This window comes from Equus przewalskii, chromosome 15 (assembly GCF_037783145.1).
Source record: "Equus przewalskii isolate Varuska chromosome 15, EquPr2, whole genome shotgun sequence".
NCBI lineage: Eukaryota > Metazoa > Chordata > Mammalia > Perissodactyla > Equidae > Equus > Equus przewalskii.
This window is the reverse complement of record NC_091845.1, coordinates 76,724,173-76,746,490: the sequence shown is the minus strand read 5'-3', so window position 1 is coordinate 76,746,490 and position 22,318 is coordinate 76,724,173. Positions and strand designations below refer to the sequence as shown.

Below are 22,318 nucleotides of genomic sequence, written 5' to 3'. Positions count from 1 at the left end.
CCAATTTTGTCTTCATTGCTCTGATAGTTTTAAATTTTTTGTCAATTACTTTCTAGGGTTCTGCCAGCTCACAGTTCATTTCCTCCTATTTTCCTGCTACAACTCTCCTGACTTTTGACATTTTTATTTTGTGATATTCTTTTAGAATTCTTTTAGAGAGAAGGTTGCTTTATTAATTTTTAAAAAATCATGGTGAAATATTTATGGACTTGTTTTTGGTTCATAGCAACATTTTTTTTTGATGAGTGTTGTTCATCTGTTGGTAAATTTTGCTTCTCATCAAATTTTTACCTTACAGTAACTTTGTATGAATGCTATGCCAGTTCTTTAAAAAAAAATCACTTATCACTAAATGTGTTGAGTTTTTTCACTTCCAGTTGTTTACATAAGGTTTTTGATGCAACGCTTCACAACTCAAAGCTTTCTCCTTTTTTTTTTTTTGCTGTTTACCCAAAAGACTGATGGCTGGAAATATGGTTTGACTGTGTTATTTTTTGCGTGGTCTTACTTCCTCTGTATCTCTAACAGGAGGAGGGGGACTCCTCCTGAGATTTCTGCTTCCCTCAGTTCCTTCACTTTGCTGCAAACAGGGTGTGTAGCTCACCCACTGCATTGTGAGTTCTTCCCTCCAGGAGTTTTATTTCTGCTGGCACTTTTGAGATCTGCCATCATTAAGTTCTCTCTCAACTCAAATTTTCTTCTTTTCTCTTCCTTCCCATGTGGTTTCTGTCTGATTTCAGTTGCTTTTGTCAACCCTTAAGCATATTTTGGAGTGTGTAGATTGTATTTGGCTTCTAGTTTCACCGAAAATGGAGTTTGCGGCTATTTTTAAGCTCTCCTTGCTCCTTTCATGTGATTTTGTGGAGAGGATGGATAAGTAAGCTGGTTTATGCACCCATGCCCATATGGAAGCCCCCACAATTAGTTTAAGGTTATCTACCATCATGGGTTTCTGGTGTGAAACGCTGAAGAACTGAGGTTTGAGAGTCCTTGAAAGAGTCCTCCCCCTCCTCTCATTTAATAGTAAATGTGATTACAGATTTTAAAAACCCACATGACCTTGGCTATCCAGAAAGTTAAGGAATACGTTCTTTGAGTTAAATCTGAGTTAAAACTTTAAGCACTAAACTTTTCCACTTGAATCATTTTGGAAGGAAATCTTTCTAAACACTAATGTATTTCTGGCTTTCTTGGAGCTTAAAGAACCTGCTCTGTGTGGATGATTGGGTACTAGGGGTTATTGTGGCTGTATTGTACTGAAACATGGTCATTTCATTGAGGGGGTGGAGGGTATTGACTTCTGTAAGATGAAGCTCCAAAATGTGCGTTTGGGGTTTTTTGTCATATGTAGTTTCTTCCCCATTTTTCTTGTGAGTAGATTTTCTTTAGATGCCCTGTCTTGTAGCTGTCATTGTGTTTGCCTGTCATAGTCCTTCTTCTTTTAATTTGATGAAAGCTCAGAATTCAGACAACAAAGTTTGCTGGAATTATATATAAATTAAAAGTAAATTTACTTTGGGCATGACATGAGGGACTCTCCCATGAGAGAAGTGATATCAGTGCACAGACCTTGTAATATCTGCATTAGTTGCTTGGGAATCTGTTGTTTGTTGGATCTCAGCAGCCCCATTCCTCTTTGGGGCAGCCCACCTGGAGGGAGAGAATTCCCATGGGAAGAGCTCATCAAAAGGGCAAGTGGAAAAGTGAATAATGCAACACAGCTTGATAGGCAGCTGCTGTAGGCTACATGGAGATGGTCAAGGGACCAGATTATGCCAGCGAGGTTGTGTGTAGCTGCAACCAGGACCAAAGCTGGTTTGCTGACAACACAAAAGGGAATGGACGTTGAACAGCTACATTTCTGACACATCAGGTGTTTCTGTAGTTTTGATGTTATATACGCTTAAGGATATTGTAATTGAACATTGTAACTCTAATTTAAAACGTCCGCACTGTATGATCTCTTTTCTCTGGGAAATCTAAAGACAACATTTGCCAGGGCATTCCATTGACTTGCAGAGAAGGGTGTTTGTGAGTTCCCAGTGCCCAGTTGTCCTAGCATCTGGGGGAGGTGCAGACGCTTGCTATGCTGGCCAAGTACACAGGTAAGGTTCTAAAGTTATTAAGTGCAAGCTGCAAGATTCTAAGATTAATTGTGCTTCACTCTCCAGTGAGATTGGTGTATTATAAATCATAGAGGCATATCCCATCAATCTGGCGCCTGGATGCAGGGAGCATGATAACCCCTAACTCAGCAGAAACGTACCTTCCATCCATTACGCCTCCTCTCCTGGAATAAACCAGATGCTCCTCAGATAGGGCCAGGGCAATGGACAGCATTTTAAAGACATTTTGGAGATAGCGTTTCTTCTCTTACCACAGGGAAACCATTTCTATGGCTCCTTGGTTTTATTCTACGATACCTTTAAACAAGGCAGGTTTAGAGAAGTATTTTCTGGGTACTTAGTTTTGTTCAGCTGTGGGTTATGTCTTCTTGGGGGGTTCAAAAGTAAGAAAATATATGATTCCTGCCCTTGATGACCCTACTGTTTGGTTAAAAAGCCATATTAATTATAATTGTGTGCTGTTGATTGCTACTGCTCATCTAGCACTTACTATATGCATACCAACAGAACACATTAAGAAATTATTCATAGAACCTATTTCAAACAAATGCTGATAAGGTCAGAGAAAGGAGAGCTATGTACTGGCTGGGTTGGTCTGGAAGGTAGGCCTGCGCTGGGTCTTGTTGGTAGGAAGGCTTTAGTGAGGTGAGACAGGCTAAGTATCCCAGTGTGAGGGTGCAGATGGCAGGAGAGAAATGAGGTTAGACAGGCAGTGAATGAGTCCAAGAAAGGCTTGCAGGGGGCTGGCAAAACCACAGAACATGCAGAAGTCTCTTGTCTCTTGCTCTGCACCTCCTTGCCCTTCCACCCTCCCTCCATTAGCAGAGTCAATTCCATTCTTCTCTGGGGCACCTGCCTAAAGGAAGAGAATGCCTATGGGAACATCTCATCAAAATGGCAGCTGGAAAAGTGAATGCAGCACAGTTAGATAGGCAGATGCTGTAGGCTTCACAGAGAAGGTCATTTGAGTAGATTATGCCAGCTAGGTTGTGTATGTGTAGACACTGCTAGGGCTAAAATTACTTTGCTGACATTTGGCAGGAACAAAAAACAAGCTTTCTTCCTTCCCTTCCTTTCTCTCTCCCTCCCCACCCGCCTTCCTCTTTTTTTTATTTTGAAGTATTTCAAGCTTATCACTCCATCCCTGCTCCTTTCAATTCGCCCTCTTCTTGATGCCCAGCTCAGTTCCCTTAGCTCCAACTTTATGGCCACACACTGCTCATTCAACTTCATCCATCGATTCATTCAACAAGGATTTATTGAGAATTCCATGTGTGTCTTCAGAAAATGTGCAATCTTATAAGGAAGACAATTAAGACACAATAATAACATGATATGACATGTTCCTTGAAATGAGAAATACAGGATGCTATGGGAGCAGATAGCAAGATAGAACTGAGGGGAGGAGGGTATCAGAAAAGAAGTGACACATAAGCTGAGACCTGAAAGTGTGAGTGGAGCTGTTCCAAACCCTCCCTAAGGCTGTCGAAGGGTCCCCCTGTCTGATCTGGGGGAGCTGCAGGCACAGAGGATTCTTGACTGCCTTTGGCTGCCGCTGCCATCATACTCAGGAAATCAATTTTTTAATTCGATCAATAAGTGTTTCTTGAGCAATTCAAGGTCTAAACAGTTCTAGGCTCTGTAAACCAAGTGGGCAAAGCACCTGACCTCATAGAGCTTGCATTTTAGTAGAGATGAGTAATGAGTAAATAAATAAAAATACATTATATTAGGTGTAATGGAAAAAAATGAAACAGAGTGAGATGATGGAGTGTATGTTCTTGAATGTATGTGTGAGTGTGTGCTATTTTAGATAGGGTGGTGTGGACCTCTCTGTTAAGGTGATATTTGAGCAAGAACTGATGAATTGAAGGAGTGGCTATCCAGTTGGCAGGGTTGGGGGACAGCATTCTGGGCAGAGGCAGCAACTAGGGCAAAGGCTCCCTGGAGGATGTATGCTAGGAGTGTTTGGGGAACTGTGGAAAGACCAGGTGCCTAGAGCTGCAGGAGGAGAGCAAAGATGGATGAAATTGTGGAGGTACCTGTGGGCCTGGTAAAGTAGAATCTTGTCCCATGCAAGACTGACATTGAACAGGATGCCTTTGGCTGCATGTGGAGATCTGACAGTAGAGGGGCACGAGTAGAAGGAGGGAGATCAATTAGGAGGCTACTGCAATGGTCCAGGCAGGAGGTGATGGCAGCTTGCCAGGGTGGAAGAAGAGAGGTGGTCGGAGTCTGAGTGTACTTAAAAGATAGCCTGACAGGTTTGCTGATGATTTGGAGGGGGATGTGAGAGAAGAAAAGGATCAATGATGAGTCAAAGGATTTTGGTAAGCCAGATTTGCCATTGACTGACATGAGAAAGACTTGTTTTGGCAAGTACACATTTTGGGAAGCAAAGATCTGTTAAGTTTGCTATGTCTGGCAATCATCCAAGTGGAGAGTTTCTGTAAGCAGATTGTTATGCAAGTATGGATTTCAAGGGAGAGTTTGGGGAGTTGTTATTTAAAGCCATGAGACAGGTTAAGATCACCAAGTGAGTGAGCCTAGAGCGAGAAGAAGTAAGGGCTGAGGGCTGAGTCTTGGGGGGCCTCTATTGTTAGAGGTTGGGGAGATAAGAAAGATGTAACAAAGGAAACAGAGAAGGGGCAGCTAGTGAGGTAAAAAAGACAAGGAGTGTGTGCTTCTCTGGAAGCCAAGGAAAGAAAGTGTTCCAAAGAGGAGGGGACGGCCACCTCCGTCACAGGCTGCCGTCCCAAGCATGCTGGGAGATTATAGGAAAATGATGCAAGCATCGGGAGGTTTGTTAAGACTGACTCAGAAGGATTTGAGGCAGAGGTGAGTCGGCTGACACTCCGAGCTCTTGAGTGCACAAGGCTGTGGCCAGGCAGAGGGGAGGGGAAGGAGTGCCAGGCAGAGGGACTGCAGGGGCAAAGGCTAGATGGTGGGGAGAGCATGGAGGGGAATGGGCAGTGGTAATTAGGTGTAGTGGAAAAAGTGGGAAAAACCAAGCAGGAGGAATCGTTTGGAAATGCTGGATTGTAGGAGCTCCGGGCAGTGTCCTCACCGTCCCCTCCTTTGCCGTGTGCACTTCAGCTTCTAGGCCTTCTGTCACGCTGGTTTCCCTGCCAGGAATGCCCTTCATCGCTGGATGGCACAGCTCCAGGGCATGCCATTTACGCTGTGCTTCCTGTTTCCTTCTAGACTCATCTCAACCTCTGTGTCTTCCACGACAGCCCCTTCTTTGGCTCCAAGCCGCAGTCACTGTCCCTTCTCCAAATTTATCTTATTTCTAGTGGGTAAGATTGCCAGATTTAACTAACAAAAATGCAGGATGCCAGTTGAATATTACATGGGACATACATATACTAAAAAGTTATTAATCGTTTATCTCAAATTCGAGTTTAAGGACGCATCCTGCATTTAATCTGGCAACCCAACTAGACTGGCAGATACAGTTAAGCATTCATTCAACAACCCTTTAGAGAGAAGGAACTAGCGGCCCTCTCCTGCACACTGGGGAAGTAGGAGCATCAGGCCTGGACCCTGCCCTCAGGTCTGGGAGGCACCAAGCGTGTATTTAGGTCACCAGCCAAGCAGGGTCACAGAAAAAACAGCAAAGGTTCAGCTTGAATAAACTCCAGAATTTTGCTATCATATTACCTAGAGAGAAGCTATTTTATTTCAGTATACATGAAAATTTTGTGACTTTACTTTCACCGAGTGCTATAATTTTTTGTTTTAATGCTGTATGGGGATAGAGGCATCATCATCTTTTCAAGGCTTCAGATGACCAAGTCTTCATTAAGACTCCTCTGCCTGTGAGGATATCGTCATTTGTTATTACCGTCTTCATCTTCAGCACCGTTAGTGTTGATCAGAAGTGGCAGCTGCTAGGCAGAGGCAGGACGACCCAGCGGCTGACAGTGTGTGTCCCTGCTGTGCCGTTTACTAGCGGTGAGATCCCAGGAAGTGAGTTGGTCTCTCTGTGCCACAGGGTCCTCATCTGTACCATGAAATGTAATAATAATATCTACCGCAGAGGGTCTGTGAGGAGAAGAGATAACTTGAGTGCTCAGAACAGTGCTTAGCATATGGTAAGTGTTAGATGGATGCTGGTTAACAGAATTTTAAAATTATTTAAAGACACGCACTGTAACTGATGTGGATCCAGCACTAGGACCTCGGAGAGGAGGGTGCCGAGTGCTCTTCTGATGTGAAGTGGCTCCACTGGCCTTGGTCTTGTGTTTTCCCTTCGACCTCCTTGAAGAGGAGAATCACATGGCCCACGTCTTTGCATCCATCCCTCACCTCCTCTCAGCTGCCCCCATAGTGGCATGGTGGAGACTGAAAAAAACTGTGGTGGGTTTATTAACGCTATTGCCAGCCTAAAGGAACAGTAATGATGTCCATGGGTGATGTTTCCCAAGGTTGCTGAGTTCCAAAATAATCTAAGGGCCTATAATTTCACTATTCCTGATTTATTTGTAAGGATTAACAGAAAGTACTTAATGTAGCATACCTGAGGTGATCTTTACAATTACTCTAGGAATGAGAGCAAATTGAGAACTCGTGTACCATTCACATCTAAGTACACATTAGGACGCCAGGTGAGAATATCCATTTCAATTGATGGAGTGTTTAATAAACGACCAACGTTGGTTTACCCACCAATACACATTTCTAAGTGAATTCCCAAAACCTCTCTGAGAGTAGGTGTTAGGAACTGCACATTTCATACAAGGAAGTGGAGGTGTGGAGCAGCTATGAAATTGCCTAAAGTCACTTAAATAGTAATTAGTTGACCCTGGATTCAAGTTCAGGACTGGCAGATTTCAAAGCCCGTGTTCAAAGTGAGTAAGCATGTTTCTCAACCTAAAAAGCTGGTGGAGAGTGCAGAAGAGGCCTGAGAGCATTCGTTCGTTCATTCATTCATTCATTCATTCATTCATGTTCGAGGCCTGCAGAGCTGGAAAGGACAAGGCCCTGCCCTCAGGAAGGGCACAGTCATGAAGAGCTGGGTGTGGGGACCAACGTAAGAACTCTGGGGGCATGCTCATCAGGTGCAGGGTAACAGAGGAGGCAGAAGAGTGGGCGGGGCCGGGGAAGGCATTGGAGCGGAGGTGGCGTTTTGCCAGATGGTGCGAACTGGGTAAGAGACAAGCGTGTATTTAAGTCTCACTCAGCATTTAGTCAGTGCTATATAAGATTTGCAATTAATACTACTTCACCATCATCATGCAAATGATAAGCAAACAAATATTTTTGAAAGTCTACTTGGTACAAAGCCCTGTGCTAGATGTTTTTATAGACAGAGGTCAGCTTCCTGACAACCATCACAGGTGGATACTCCAATCCATTATGCAGGTGAGGAAACCGAGGCTCAGAGTGGTTGAGATTTGCTGAAAGTGGGAAGTTATTATTTATTCGACAAAGTCCCTTATCTATTTATTCATTCAGTAAGCATTAGTTGAGCACCTACCCTGTGTCAGGAGACGTGGTTGGTGACGAATAACAATGGTGAACCATAGAGAGATAGACCCGCCCTCATAGAGCCTACCGTCTAGAGGGGGAGACGAACATTAACAGGTGATATGTATATGTACATGTACACGCATATATATGTATTTTAGGAAAACAGTGCATCCTTTGAGAAGCAGCTTCAGGTGGGAGTGATTGGGGAGCACCCTAGGGTCTATAATTGGGATTGTCCTCCAGCAGAACTGCGGAAAGTCCTCCCGCACAACTGTGCCCCAGTTATAGGCGAGGTGCCCTCGGTCAAGACCTCCAGTGCGGCTCCACTGAGCACCCGGGGCTGTTGTGCTCTGTGTCTGCAGGGAGCACTGCAGGGAACCAGAGCAGAGAGGAGCACCGTGGTGGGCTCTCAACGGTGACCCAGGAGACTCTTTCTGCACACACGTGAGATGCCCTTGGGGCTGCTGTGAAGGGAGGCTGAAGGGCCCACAGTTCTGTATGGGAGCAAACCTGAGCTGAGAAAGGCAGTTCACGGCTCTGATTCTAATGCTGATTTTACTCTTTGGTTTTTACAAAGGTCAGAATGGAGAGCAGGCTTCCAGGAGGGTGAAGAGCAGGGCTGCCATGTTGCTTCAGACCATGGTAAGCCAGACATGTGCGGGAGACACCCTCGTGCTCATGTGGTGGCTCTGGGTGGGTGTGGTGCCGAAAGTGCTCTGTGCTGGGGAGTAACAGGATGCCCTGGGCATCAGAAGGCTCCAAGGCAGGTTCAAGTTTCCCAGGACCAACTTTTTCCACTTATCACTTTGAGAAGGGCTGATCCCAGGAGACGGTGTGCATAGTAACGAGTGATGATTTCTTTTTAAGTTTAAGTTTTTGATTGCAAACAACAGAAACATCCTGTCTAATGTAACCAATGATTGAGGAATCTCAATTCATTGAGACGTAAACACCAAATGTTTTATTTCATCTGACTACCTGTGATTCTCAAACTTTAATGCGCTTATCAATCACCTGGGGATCCTGGTAAAATGCAGATTCTGTTTCAGCAGGTCTGGGCTTAGGGACAGAGGTTCCGCTTCTCTAAGCAGCCAGTGCTGCTGGTCTGTGGACCTCAGTTGGAGTAGCAAGGAGATCTGCTTGCCCCTTTGTGGTTCTGTAACATGGTCTTTGTCGCATTTGAACACTTTCTGACACTTGCAGGTCCTACTCCTTTGGGAAGTCAAAGCTTATTCCTGTCCATTATTTAACACACCTCAGTTCCAAACTTTGGACAAGTTCTTCTCTTTCTCCAGTCCAGGCTAGAGCTGTGGCCCTGCCTCTTAGACGGAGGAGAGGGTGTGTGATCTGGTCCTGACATTTGCCCTCACCTCCCCTCCACCAAGTGCATCTCATCAGGGGTTCCGGGGTGGGGAAGAGAGATGGGGGAGGCCAAGGCTTCTTCCTTAGCCTCCTGCGTTCGGCCACGGGCAGTGTCGCTTACTTTGGTTCAGGCTGGCTCCAGCCATTGCTGGGGCCTTTGCTGGTTGCCTCCATGACAGTGCTGTGTGGGGTTTTGGGGCATTGTTCACGTAGCCCCTCCATCTCTTGGGAGCCTCCCAGAGGGGCAGGCTTGCCTCCTTTAGGCTCCTGGAGGTATATCCCAGTGACCCTTCTGCCAGGCCGGGCATCCTCTTGCGTGGCCCTGGAACCATCTGTCCTGTTGCTATGGAACTAGCCTATGTGCCTGCTGCTGGGTCCTGGCTGTGGGGGTGGTGCAGGGGACCGGCCATTCCTACTTCTCCCACTCGCGCAGAAGACCCTTGGGGGGGGAGTACAATCCTTGGGGCCTGGCTCCAGGCCAGCGGGCATCCCACTGCAGCCCCCCAGGACTAGGTGGGAAGTGGGCTGAGGCTCCTCGTAAAGCTCTCTCCATGGGTCCCACTCTATCCCTGGCAGCCAATGTCTTCCCTCCTGCTTCCAGGACCCTCCACCCTCAGAATTCTGTCCCCACATCTGGCTTAAGGCTCATGTTCTCTGATGCTTTTCCTCCCAGGTGAACCAACCTCAGGGAAAACAGAAGGAAGAGGTTAAGTCTTACAACCCGCTCCTTGCTGGGTTGGTGCTCACGGCTTCCTCTTGCAGGTGTCTTACCTCCTTTTGGCCCACATTTGGGGTAAGTATTTGGATATTTGGCTGTAAATCTCTCCTTAGCTTAATTCACTGCAGAGCACAAATTAGCTCAGCTCCCCTCTGCCCGTGGGCAGAACCCCGGTTGCCGGCAGAGCAGCTCGCTTTTGACATCCCCATGTGTTTTGGGCTGTCAGCTACTCTCCTTCTACAGGATCTGGCATCACGCTTGTCACCATCGTCCCTCGACAGAAACCCTGTAACATTCATCTGGAGATTCCGCAAACCCCAGTCATTAAAAAGCAGACAGATTTTTGTATCTGTGATGGCTCACAATTAATATTTCATAGAGAAAGGATTAATAAAACATCATGCAATTAGCTGCTTCCCTTCAGCAATCACATCTCATTAAGGGCGGTCGCAGGCAGCCCACAGGACTCCTGAGCGAGCAGCTGGCCGGGCCCTGACTCAGGGGAGCGGCAGCCCCGGTTCCACCCTGTCTGGAGAAGAATTTTCTCTGGTAAATGTGTGATAAATGGGGTAGGTGCTCAGCAGGATAGCTTTCAGCAGCCACACCTTTGTCTGTGTCACCAGAATTTTCCATTGATTTGTTCATTTGCTCCTTTCTTCTTTTACTGTGCTCTGTAAAGTAGGTGCCGTGCTAGGCAATGGGAAAGGAGCAGTGGTCAGTGTGTCCACTTCCGAAGCTCCTCCCGGCTCCCATCAAAGACTCCTGCTCTTTCCTCAAAGTCCCTTCCCATCCAGCACAAGCCTTCTTCCGCCCTGATCACCGGCTCCACTCTCCTCCATACTTGGCCCCTGAATTCACCGACAGGCTTGTTCCGTACTTTGTGCCTTTGCTTTCCTCCTGTGCGAGGTCCCCTCCAAGCCTTTCTTTCCTGGGCCCTAAAACTGTGCAAAGAGACCCCTTTTTCTCCACCCTCAAGAAAAACACCTCAGAAAGGGCCATTAAAACCCTGTTTCAGGGGCCAGCCCAGTGGTGCAGCGGTTAAGTTCACACATTCCGCTTCTCTGTGGCCCGGGGTTCGCCGGTTCGGATCCCAAGTGTGGACATGGCACCGCTTGGCACGCCATGCTGTGGTAGGCGTCCCACATATAAAGTAGAGGAAGATGGGCATGGATGTTAGCTCAGGGCCAGTCTTCCTCAGCAAAAAGAGGAGGATTGGTAGTAGTTAGCTCAGGGCTAATCTTCCTCAAAAAAACAAACAAAAACCCTGTTTCAGGGCCTCCTTCTTACCTGGGCTGAGGAGAGCCACGTGGACCTAGTCTTTCTCGCCTGAGCCTGTTTCCTCTTTTGTCATGTTGTCTTTTCTCTGGAGCAGAATGGTTAGGAGAAAAAAATAGGTTTGAATGTGACTCTCGGGTCCTAGTGGGGCTAGCACGTAGCCTTGGGCAGCGGCTTCATCTCTTGAAGCCTCAGCATCCCGCCCTTGAAAAGGGGAGAGCAGTACCTCCGCATGGTGTGGCATGAGGATTCATGAACTGCACTTGAGGACAGGGGGCTGTGATTGTCACAGTTTAGGCATGCTGTGTAGCCTCTGATCTCAGAGGTGCTGGGCTAAGTGGCCAGCTCTGCCAGCCCCTAGGGGACAGGTCTGTCCCAATGCAGGGCAGCACTTTTCTGCCTGGCATGCTGTCATCTTTGAATGGTGGCTCTGCTTGACTGACACTGTCTCTGCTTCCAGCCTGATGTCCCTGTGTGAGGCCGTGGCCTTGGTCTGGGATCAGCATGTTGACATGGTCCTGAGGCCCCAGAGATGGGAGCTGACAGCGCCTTCTGATTTCCATCTCACTGCATCAGCTCCCATCCTCCTGAGGAGGCTGTGATTGTGATGGAGCCCAATTAGACGTGTGGGATAAAAGAGCATCGAGCTGGGATGTCACTCTGGCAGCCTGATGGTCCGTTCACGTGTCAGGCCACCTTCTGCAAGCCCTTCATGTCTAGAGGCAGGAAAACAGGGTCTCAGTGACAGTGTCTTCAGAACCAAAGTGGCAGAGGAGGGCATGCTCTCGTCAGCTTTGTTTGATCAACCCGTACAGGCAGTTTGGATCACTCTAAAATGAACGGATTAGGAAATGGAATTATCTGGATGATTGCTTCTGCTCACTAGCCTACTTCACCTCTGTGGATGAGAGAGAGGGAGACGGAGAGAGGACAAGAGGGAGAGAGCTATTGAGAAGGTTGATTTGATTTGGACTAGATTGTGGTAGTCTTAGGTGAAGATAGACAGAGTGTGGGCTATGTGCCCCCACCCAACCCAGTGCAGATGGAATCATCTGACAGTTTTAATCAAAGACATGATGAAATCAGATAAGTTTGTTGGGAAGGTCATTGTAGTGGATGCTATTGGTGCTCTGCCAAATCTCTTTTTCAGGTCGGTGTCATCCCACAGCTTCTGAGTGTTTGCTGCTAACAGCCCACAGCTGTCCTCTTTCCAAAGAGTTGTCCTTGGCCAAATTGAGCCACTCTGCCTGAAAAACATCCCCTCGCCCCCCAGTCAGTGGCTGGCAGTCACAGGGGGGCATCTACTTTGCCTCAAGGTGGGACCAGCTCTTGTACAAACAGTGCTCCTGAACTCACCCAAGGGATCAAGCTGAGACCACATCCTTGCCTAGTTCCTTCCTCTGCCTCATCCTGCTTTCCTCATCTCCCTTCTTTGAGAGAATTCCCCTAACACATCACTTGAACAAGAATCCCCAGCTTATGCTCTGCTTCCAGGAAACCCAACCTCAGACAGTTATTGTGCAAGGCGTGCAAGGACCGAGCGCTGGGGAGCGGGGGAGGAGGCTCTGCAATGCTTCAGGCATAAGCTGTTAAGGTGATGACCAGGGAAAGTGGTAATGAGAAGAAGGAGGAGAGAGGCGCCAGAGACACCAGGACCCCATGTCTGCCTGGCTAAGGGGATGAAGCAAGAGGCAAACGTGACTGGTATTTCAAGTCGAGGTGAGTGAGGACACACGTGGTGAGGCCACTGGTTAATGGAAGGAGGAATCTTCACTTGGTCCTTTTCCATCTCTGGCTCACTTCTCCCATCCTCCTTGGGCCTGCTGTCCTCTTCCTGGGCTTGTTCAGGGCTCTCAGTTGTACTCTGCATGGCCACCTCCATTCCTCTTGTGTGCCATGTCTCTCTGACTGGATGGTCCTCTTCACGTGTTCAAGGACCGTGCTGTGTTTTCTGTGGAGAACGCCCTGTGTGCTTTTCATATGTAATAGGAATAAAAAGATGTTTTTTGATTAATTGCTAGATGACTCTTAAAGCTTCCTCAGGACATTGGTGAGCCATAAGGAAGTCCTCCCTGGTCCGGTTGAGGCCTTCACAGTTATAACGCTGTGGCCTGTAGACCTTGGTTGCTGGACTTTTAACTTATTTCTATTTCTTATCAACATTATTGAGAAATAATTTATTTAAGATAGACCACATCCATTTAAAGTGTACAATTCAATGAGTTTTATCAGTTATTTACACTCATAAAACCACTACCACAATCAAAAGAAAAACATCTCATCCCCTTCTTGTCTCTTTGCATTCCATCCTCCCTTCCCCCGGCCCCAGGCAACCCCTGGTCGATTTTTTGTCACTTATAGAATAGTTTATATTTTGCAAGAATGGAATCATGCAGCATGTATTCTTTTGTGTTTGACTTCTTTCACTCAGCGTAATGTTTTGAGGTTCATCCATGTTGTTGAGTGTATTAGTGGTCCATCCCTTTTTTTAAAAATTGCACTTTTTATTTTGCGATAATTATAGATTCACTTGCAGTTGTAATAAATAATAGAGAGAGATCCTGTGTACCCTTTACCCTGTTCCCCCTAGTGGTAACATCTTGCAGAACTAGTACACAATCACAAATAGGATATTCACATTAATGCAGTCAGTCATTACAAGGATGACAATCCCTCATGTTGACCTTTTCTAGCCACACCGACTTTCCTCACACCCAGCGGCTTTTTAACCCCTGCTAACCACTAATCTGTTCTCCAAATGTGTAATTTTGTTATTTCCAGAATGTTGTATTAATGGAATCATTTATATAGCAGTACGTAACTGTAGGGGGAGGAAGACAATTCCTCTATCCTCTAGGTCTTCTGGCTGGTCTACAAATTAAATTGACATGAGACAGAATAACAGGAGAAAATCAAACAAAGCTTTATAATGTGTACGCATGGGAGAAACCCAGGAGAACTGAGCAACTCACCAGAATGACTGAAGCCACCACTTTAAATATCATCTTCAACTAAAGACGAAGGAGGATGTTGGGGGCAGTGGTTTGGGTCTTCAAGGGGAAGGAAGCAATTTACATGGAGATGGAAATGCAAATGGGCCAATTATAGACAATATGACCTGAGAGACACATTTGCATTATACTACAGTTATCTTACAGTATTCGCTCCTTCCTGGAACAGGCCCTTCTATTTTAAATTCTTTTAGGCAGTTAGGGGAAAGGTCAAAGTTTCTTTCAGAGTCTTTTTGCCCTTAAAAATAATCAAGGCAAAGAGTCACATTCTTGGGGGACCAATTCTGATCCCCTACATAACCATTTGGGAGTGCCTTTAAAAAAATACTGTATTTTTTAGAGCAGTTTTAGGTTCACAGCAAAATTGAGGGGAGCTAAGAGGTTTCATGTATAGCTCTTGCTCCCGTACATGGATAGCCATCCGCAAGATCAACATCCCCTACTAGATTGGCATGGTTTTTCAACCAATGAACTTGAATTGACACATCCTGTCACCCAAAGTCCGTAGTTTACATTGGGGTTCATTCTTGGTGTTGTACATTCTCTGGGTTTGGACAGGTGTATAATGACACGTATCTACCATCATAGTGTCATACAGGGTAGTTTCACTCTCCTAAAAATCCTCTGTCCTCCACCTATTCATCTTTTCTGTCTCCCTAACCTTTGGCAACCACTGATCTTTTTATTGTCTCCATAGATTTGCCTTTTCCAGATGCCTTATAGTTGGAATCATAAGTATGTATCATTTTCAGATTGCTTCTTTTTACTTAGTGGTATGCCTTTAAGGTTGCTCCATGTCTTTTCATGGCTTGATAGCTCATTTTTTTTTTGAGCACTGAATAATATTCCATTGTCTGTATGTACCACAGTTTATCCATTTGCCTACTGAAGGTCATCTTGCTTGCTTCCAAGCTTTGACAATTATGAATAAACTGTTGAAAATATCCATGTACAGGTTTTTGTGTGGACGTAAATTTTCAACTTTGCTGAATCATATGGTAAGAGTATGTTTCATTTTGTAAGAAACTGTCAAATTGACAAAAGCATCACAGTTAGAGAAGACAAATTCATATACAAAGTATATGCCTGGTCTAGTGAGGACATATTACTGCTGCCCTCTCCATGATGAAATAGGTGCAGTGTAACGAACTGGCCTCTATGTGGCTGGCTAGTCCCCTTAGGGAATTGTGCCATATCAGGGGCTCAGGATTGGGTTCAGCTGTTGGCAAGTTGGACCCTTGGTATTAGCAGTAGCTGTCAGCCTGGTGCGGAGAAGTCTATGTTGTTGAGCTTGTGTGTAGCTGCCATTCCTGCCACCATGTGCATTTTGTACATGATCTACTGAGCAAACGTTGGGGTGATTGATATCCATAGAACATTTCATCTTGTCTGTGTTACGAAGTCTTCTCTGCAGTGAATGCCCTTTGGTGACCATTCATATGGAACATAAGTATCTTTCCATTCTGTGCCCATTCATAGAGAGAGATTTGTTCCCATATCTTTCACAAAATTTGGTAAGTTTTTGGTCATTATTTCTTCAATTTTTTTTTCTGCATCAATCTCTTTCTCTTCTAATTCTAGCACTCCAGTGTCACAAATGTTAGACCGTCTAGTATGGTCCCACAGGTTCCTGAGCCTGTATTCATTTTTTTAATCTTTTGTTTTCTTTGTTGTTCAGATCAGATAATTTCTACTAATCTATTTTCTTTTTGAGGAGGATTATCCCTGAGCTAACATCTGCTGCCAATCCTCCTCTTTTTGCTGAGAAAGACTGACCCTGAGCTAACATCATGCCCATCTTCCTCTACTTTATATGTGGGACACCTACCACAGCATGGCTTCTACTAATTTACTTTTGAGTTTTCTGACTCTTTCCTTTGTCATCTCCATTCTGCTTTTGAGCTCATTCAATGACTTTTCAATTTCATATAATCATACTTTCTTCTAGTTCTAAAATTTCCTTTTTAAAAATAGTTTTAGAGGCCGGCCTGTGGCTGAGTGGTTAAGTTTGTGTGCTCTGCTTTGGTGGTCCAGGGTCTCGTTGGTTCTGATCCTAGGAGCAGACCTAGTATTGCTCATCAAGCCGTGCTGAGACGGTGTCCCACATAGCACGACTAGAAGGACCTACAACTAGAATATACAGCTACGTACTGGGAGGCTTTGGGGAGAAAGAAAAAAAAATGAAGATTGGCAAAAGATGTTAGCTCAGGTGACAATCGTTAAAAAAAAAGTTTTAATTTTTCTGCTGAGAATGTCCATCTTTCCATTCATTTCAGGAGTGTTCATCTTTACCTCATAGAGCGTGTTTATAAGAGCTCTTCTAAAGCATTTGTCTGATGATCCCAACATCTGGATCAGCTCAGAATTGGCATCTGTTGATTGTATTTTCTCTTAAGGGTTGGTCACATTGTCCTGATTCTTTGTATGTTGAGTAATTTTTTATTGTATTTTTGACATTTGGACCACCATGTTGTGAATCTTTGGGTCTTGTTAAATTCTCTGCAGAATGTTGATTTTACTGTTTTAGCAGGCAATCAAACTGGTTGGGTTCAAACAGCAAGTTCTATCTTGCCATCTGTGGGCAGTGGTTCCAATGTTAACACGGTTTTCAAAGCCTTTGTTGTGCTGCTTTTGGTCTCTACTATGCGTGTGCCTTTCTGGGCGTGGGCAGTGGATGATGTTGTGGTTCAGATTTCACGGTCTTTGCTGTGATGCTTTGGGTTATCTTGTGCATGCACAGCTTAGAGGTGATCCTGGGACTTGTGACTGAATAAAGGGAGACCCTGCTCCAGCTCCCTACTCTCTAAGATTTCCTCCACTCTCTTTTAGCTTCCAGGGGCCCTTTTCCCAGGTCCTCTGTTCTGGTTTTCTCTCAATGTTTTAGGACCCCTGTCTGCTGCCTAGTTCTGCAGTGGGACCACATTTTGGTCAAAGTCAGAAGACGAAAGAGGGAAAAGCTAGGAAACTCATCCCCTGAAATGGATCATTCTTTAAGTGTTGGCTTCCTTCCCTAATCTACTTACTTTTGTTAGCTTTTCAGAGTCTGCAAGTAGTTGCTTTTTGTACTTTGTCTGAATTTTTAGTCGTAACCTGTGGGAGAGAGGGTTGAGGTGGACTTAATTCCTTTTTGCTGGCACTGGAATTTCCAGAAAACTGTGTTTTTGGAGATGTTGTTGGGCATTAGAGTATGCTGTCTGAGAGCTGAGTGGCTTTATTCATGCTTTTGCCTTAGTGAACAGAACATGCTGGTGAGTGGGACCTTGGGTAGAGTGTGCCACAGAGAAATAGAGGGGCCTAATTTCTGCAAAAAGGGCTGGAAGTGGTTTCCTTGGTCATTTATGAGCACATTTCTACTTATTTTTGGAACATGCCATGCATGTCATTTGCTACCAGATACTTTGGAAATGTGAGATTTTTGCCGAAATCATGATGTCTCTTAGGGTGTAAATAGGAGTTGGTGGTTGCAGTAGCCAAAGGCTGTCATTAGTATTATATGGGCTCTTTAGCTGAGTCCCTGAATGAACTCCTGAAGCTCCTGGTATGGCCATATATGATTTTTCCTTCTTGTAAGAATCAATAGCATTAAGATTTTAGACTCTTGTCCTTAAGTAAGGTGAGCCAACACCATTGCACCCTCACTTGGAAGATTTGCTGCATATCCACACTGGGGGAGGGAGAATCATTCTCATTCTTTTGTTTAAGCTCTTTTGTTTAGAAATCTTATTTATTTAATCTTTTGATATATATGTAGTTTATATCAAAGGGAATGTGTGTTTGGCTTTTACTGCTCTACGGAAAGTAATAAATAAATTCAAAAGAAATGTGTTCCTTTGATTCCCAAGTAAGGCAAAAGAAAGTTGCAATTGGACTTTGCCTTAAACCTACAATTTTTGCCCAAAAAAGTGATAAAAAGGGTCATGACATTCAAGTCCACCTTTTCCTGGGACAGTTTGCTTGGGCCTTGAGGATTCAGCTATAAGTTGCAGGCAACCCCTTTGTCACTGGCTTCAGTCACTGAGGGAGAAATGTCAGATCTGGGGTCAAAGACTTTCAGATTAGCAGATATTCTGCTATTTAGGGAAATGTTTGGGTGGAATGCAGGTGATAGCAAGAGAGTGCTTGGATTTCCCATTTGACAGAATTAAAAGGCATGTGAAACGCTTTGGCCAGTCTCTGTCACCTAGGGTTTTGAAAACTTTCATTTTATCCTAATTAAAAATAATTGAAGTCCCATTTAGTCCAGGGAGAGGTGCAGCCCCAGGGTTGGCAGACCCTAAAGCATTAGACCCGGCTAAGCCTCAGACTTTTCATTCTCTCCCCAGAGTCCCTCCAGAGGCAACACTTTCTTGTGGTAATCCTTCTCTCTGAGGCCTCAGCTTTAAAGAAGAGCCATAATGAGTGTTTGGAGGAGGAGGTTAAGAAAAGCTGCATTCCTGCCTTTTGTGGGACTAAGCAGCTCACTAATTAGGGTCCCCAGACAGCATGACTCAAGCTACGGGGCGCAATCTCACCTGCAGAGTAAATCTCCCATCCCCTACTAAAGTCAGAGTACCCCCCAGGGGCCTGTTCTGGGAGGCGGCTTATTGCTGCCTGGGGTTCCTGCCTCGGGTAGAAAGAACCAGACCTTGTGTGAGTCAAAGCCAAAACCAATGCCAAAACCATGGCACAGTGGGAGGGATGTAAAAGGCCTCAGTGGACAGCTGGAGTCAGGCTGGATGTGAAAGAAACAGAAGTGGTTCAGGAACAAAGTAGGGTGGTCCTCGGTGGTTGCTGGCTGGCGCTGGTTCACATTTGTTGGTTAGGGTGGATGGGATGTGGGGGGTGGGGCACTGATGCAGACAGGCTTGTCAGCCTGCCCTAAAGGCACGGGATGCCGTCAGACACTATCAAAGGGGCTTCTCTGTGTTTGTTTCTCTTTCTCTTTGTCGCAGTTGTGGCTATAGAATCAGTTGTAAATAAACAACATTTTCAATTTGTTCATTTCCCCCTTCTATAGTTATAAGTATTATTTTAAAATATATTGTTATAAAAATAAAAGGTACTGACTGGTTAAAAAAAACCTCACAACTTGGAAAGCACAGCAAAAGAATTAAGAATTCAATAAAATGCATCAGTAATCAGGCCACTCAGAGATATTTTGGTGAATTTTCTTCCCGGTATTTTGGCTGTAAATAAATGATTGCTGACCTTGTATTTTCAACCAGGTGAGCTGGCCCGGTGAGCCGTGCTGGCTAGGTGACCCATGTCAGCCAGGTGAGCCACCATCCAGAGTCCAGAGCAGAGACCTCCAACTAGGGTGTTGAGTGGAGAAACTTTCAGACACATTTGCCCTCCGTAGTTGTACCCTGTTAGTGGTCCGACATTATTTTGTCAATATCTTTGGCGTGTTTCATCACATGGAACATCTGATACCATTTGGACACAAGACTGGGGAAAGAAAAGCCCAGAACGATCCAATTAAGGGAACGGCTCTGCTTCTCCTGCAAGTCTAGGGAGATGCATTTTCAAGTCAATGTCATTACAGTCACTCAGTGGGGGAGCATAATTCTCCGGGTGTCCCCCGCACTAAGACCTTATTACGATGATGGGTTTAAAGAAATATCCACGAGACGTGCACATCAGAGGATAACGAGAACCCCAAACTGTGACATGTCCAATGAACTGTTTAATTGGAAAGGATTTTATTGGAGACGGCGGCCGCCCTCCTGACTCTCCAACTATGATGGGAAGTTATGGAGTGTCCATCATCATCAACGCTGCCCACAAAATGGCAGAATGAAATCATATAAATGCAAATTATGCTGTAATTAAAGAGGAAAGAGGCAAGAAGCAAAAACATTTAGCTGCGGATGGCCTTCAGAGTCCTCTGTTGCCTTTGAGAGTCCAGCAGGCTCTGAGGCTTTGCTTTGAAACCATCCTCTTATGCTGCTGATGGGGCAGGAGGTTAACGAGGAGCTGCAGCCACCGTTTGGAGCGAGCCGGCACAACGCCATTTCAGATTGACAGTCGCTCAGGGGGTGTCAGATTGAGGGGAATCTGCCCTCTCACGTGGGGAGAAGGGCAGGCTCCTGTTACCTATTGTTTCTTCCCACCACTGTTTATTATCGTCTTCCAGGGACCCAGCACTGGGGCGTGATGGGAAAGGAAGAGAGAACTGGGTTCTTCTTCGCATGGGGAGGCAATGTTAAGAGTGTTGTCAGGGGCAGTAATGACATTTATTTTTTAATTTAATTTTTTCATTAGTTCTAAAATTCAGTTTGAAAATAAAATTTAAAATAAAATATAAAGAAGTGAAACTCTCTTTTTCCACTTCAGCCCCTGCCCAGTCCCTCCACCCTCAACCACAGGAGCCACTGTGAGTAGACTTCTGGGTGTCCTTCCAGAGTGTCCTTATGCTTATGTAAGCAGACATTCATATATAGTCTAAGTTCCCTCCATTTTTATGAGGAAAGTAGCACACTATATTCCATACCTGGCTTTTTTCATTTAATGTATCCTGGAGCCCTGTCCATGCCACAGCATGGGAAGCATCCTTATCCTTTCCTACACAGCTTACTACTCTGTGGAGGAACCATGCTTTACTAATCCCCTATTCACAGACGTTTAGTTTATTTCCAATATTTTGCTACTACAAACAAGTGCCATTGATAGGTACATCCTCTCCACCTGGGTTCTGAGCTCCAAGAGGACTATGGCTTTCACAACAGGCCTTTTCATAACACATAACACAGTCTCTGATACATGGTGGGTGCTCAGTAAATGCGAATGGAGTTTAGTCAAATTGAACATCAAAGAATCCCATAGAGGCAGCCACGGTGAACACGGCTGTCAGCCTGCCCATGGGGTGATTTCAGTGGGCCTGGTAAGACCTCATTCCCTTCCCCGCTCAACTCCAAACCTTTTCAGACTCCCTGGACCATGTGTGACATCCCTTGGTTTCTTTCATCCTTTAGCTTCCTGCTCTCACTTGTTAGAGAGCAAGAGCTCCACGCTGGTGTTTGCTGGTCATTCACCTCTCATGGAGTCTTCAGACCTCCCCTCTCCTGGCCACATCACACATTCTGACCATTTAGGACGTGGAGGAACAGACACCTACAACCTGCAGTGACAAGTCATAACTGGCTCTTGTTCATGCTGCCGGGTGGTCATTTACCTCACTGGTCCAGGGTCCCAGACTAGAGACTCTGGGCTCAAATCCCAGTTCTGCCACTTCCCAGTGTGTGGCACTGGGCCAGTCACTTCATCTCTGTGTCTCCAATTCTTTACCTGTAAAATAGAGATACTTATACCTTCCTCTTAGGGGTGTTGAAGGCATCAATGAGCTAGCATATGTGGGTACTTAGAACAGTGCCTGGCACATGGTGAGTGCTGTGTAAGGGTTTGCCATTATTGTCATTGGTCCTTAGGGCAGGCAGCGGAGTGGGTGCCTGCCCTCTGCTTTGAGTCTCTGCCAGCACTCCTGGGCAAACATCTCAAAGCTGGGAGGCGTTCGCACTCTCGTTATTGCTTTCTGGGGGCAGAAATTTTGGGTCACTGGTGGTGTCAGTTGACACGCTCCTATTTCCTTCAACACCAGCCATAGGGGGATGGCTTGCATGGACTTCGCCAACATCGCATGCTCTTTTCCTGTGTTGCATTAGCCTGGTGAGTGTCCTGGGAATGAGCATATAGATCTTTGATGAGTTTTGCTTAAGAGCAATAAAAAGCAGTCACAGTCTGTTAATCCATCAGTTCCAAGTTAGAAGGAAAAACCACGCCATGATGATGGCACAGGGTCCCATAGAGAGATTCAATTGAAGGTTTCCCAGATGGGAAAGCAAGTGAGAGACAGGGTCTGGCCTGGGATGGGGAGGCAAGAGTGGTGAGTCACATTCTGCCAACTTTTTATGAAACTGATGGGGAGAGAGAAAGGAAGGAGTAAACAATGCAAGCCTTGTTCCCGTGAGAGTTCTGGTGTTTACATGGTGTGAAACAGCAAGAGATAGGCACAGGCCAGGCAAAACCAAGGTCAGTGGCCCTGCAGGCCTGGGCCCCACTTATGCCTCTGCCAGGTTTCTGGCTGCTTAACCACGTGTTCCTTGAACACTGGGTCCCCTGAACCCAGAAGCGTATTTTTATGCCTTTGTACCCGTGCCTGTGCTGTGAGTTTGTCCTGGAATGCCTTTGCCTCCTTTGCTGGCTAACTTCTGTATTTGTTTCGAGACTCAGCTCAGGCACCGCCTCTTCTGGGAATCCCTGCCGGTGAGCTGCGTGTTCCTCCTCTGTGCTCCCGGGATGCCCACGCTCAGCTCTATAAATGGAATGAAGACATTTTGCAGACTTAATTATACGTGTACCGGTCTGGTTTTCCA

The 22,318-nt window shown here is 45.6% G+C and overlaps 1 long non-coding RNA gene across 1 annotated transcript in view; it reads left to right on the top strand.

The window, feature by feature from the left end:
- The window catches only part of LOC139076214 (uncharacterized), an 81,642-nt gene that overhangs the window by 26,189 nt on the left and 33,135 nt on the right, over positions 1-22,318 (top strand). The window contains exons 2-3 of the long non-coding RNA XR_011527592.1: positions 8,179-8,243; positions 9,637-9,669. This is a non-coding gene — a long non-coding RNA (uncharacterized lncRNA). The remainder of the gene's footprint in view (positions 1-8,178; positions 8,244-9,636; positions 9,670-22,318) is intronic.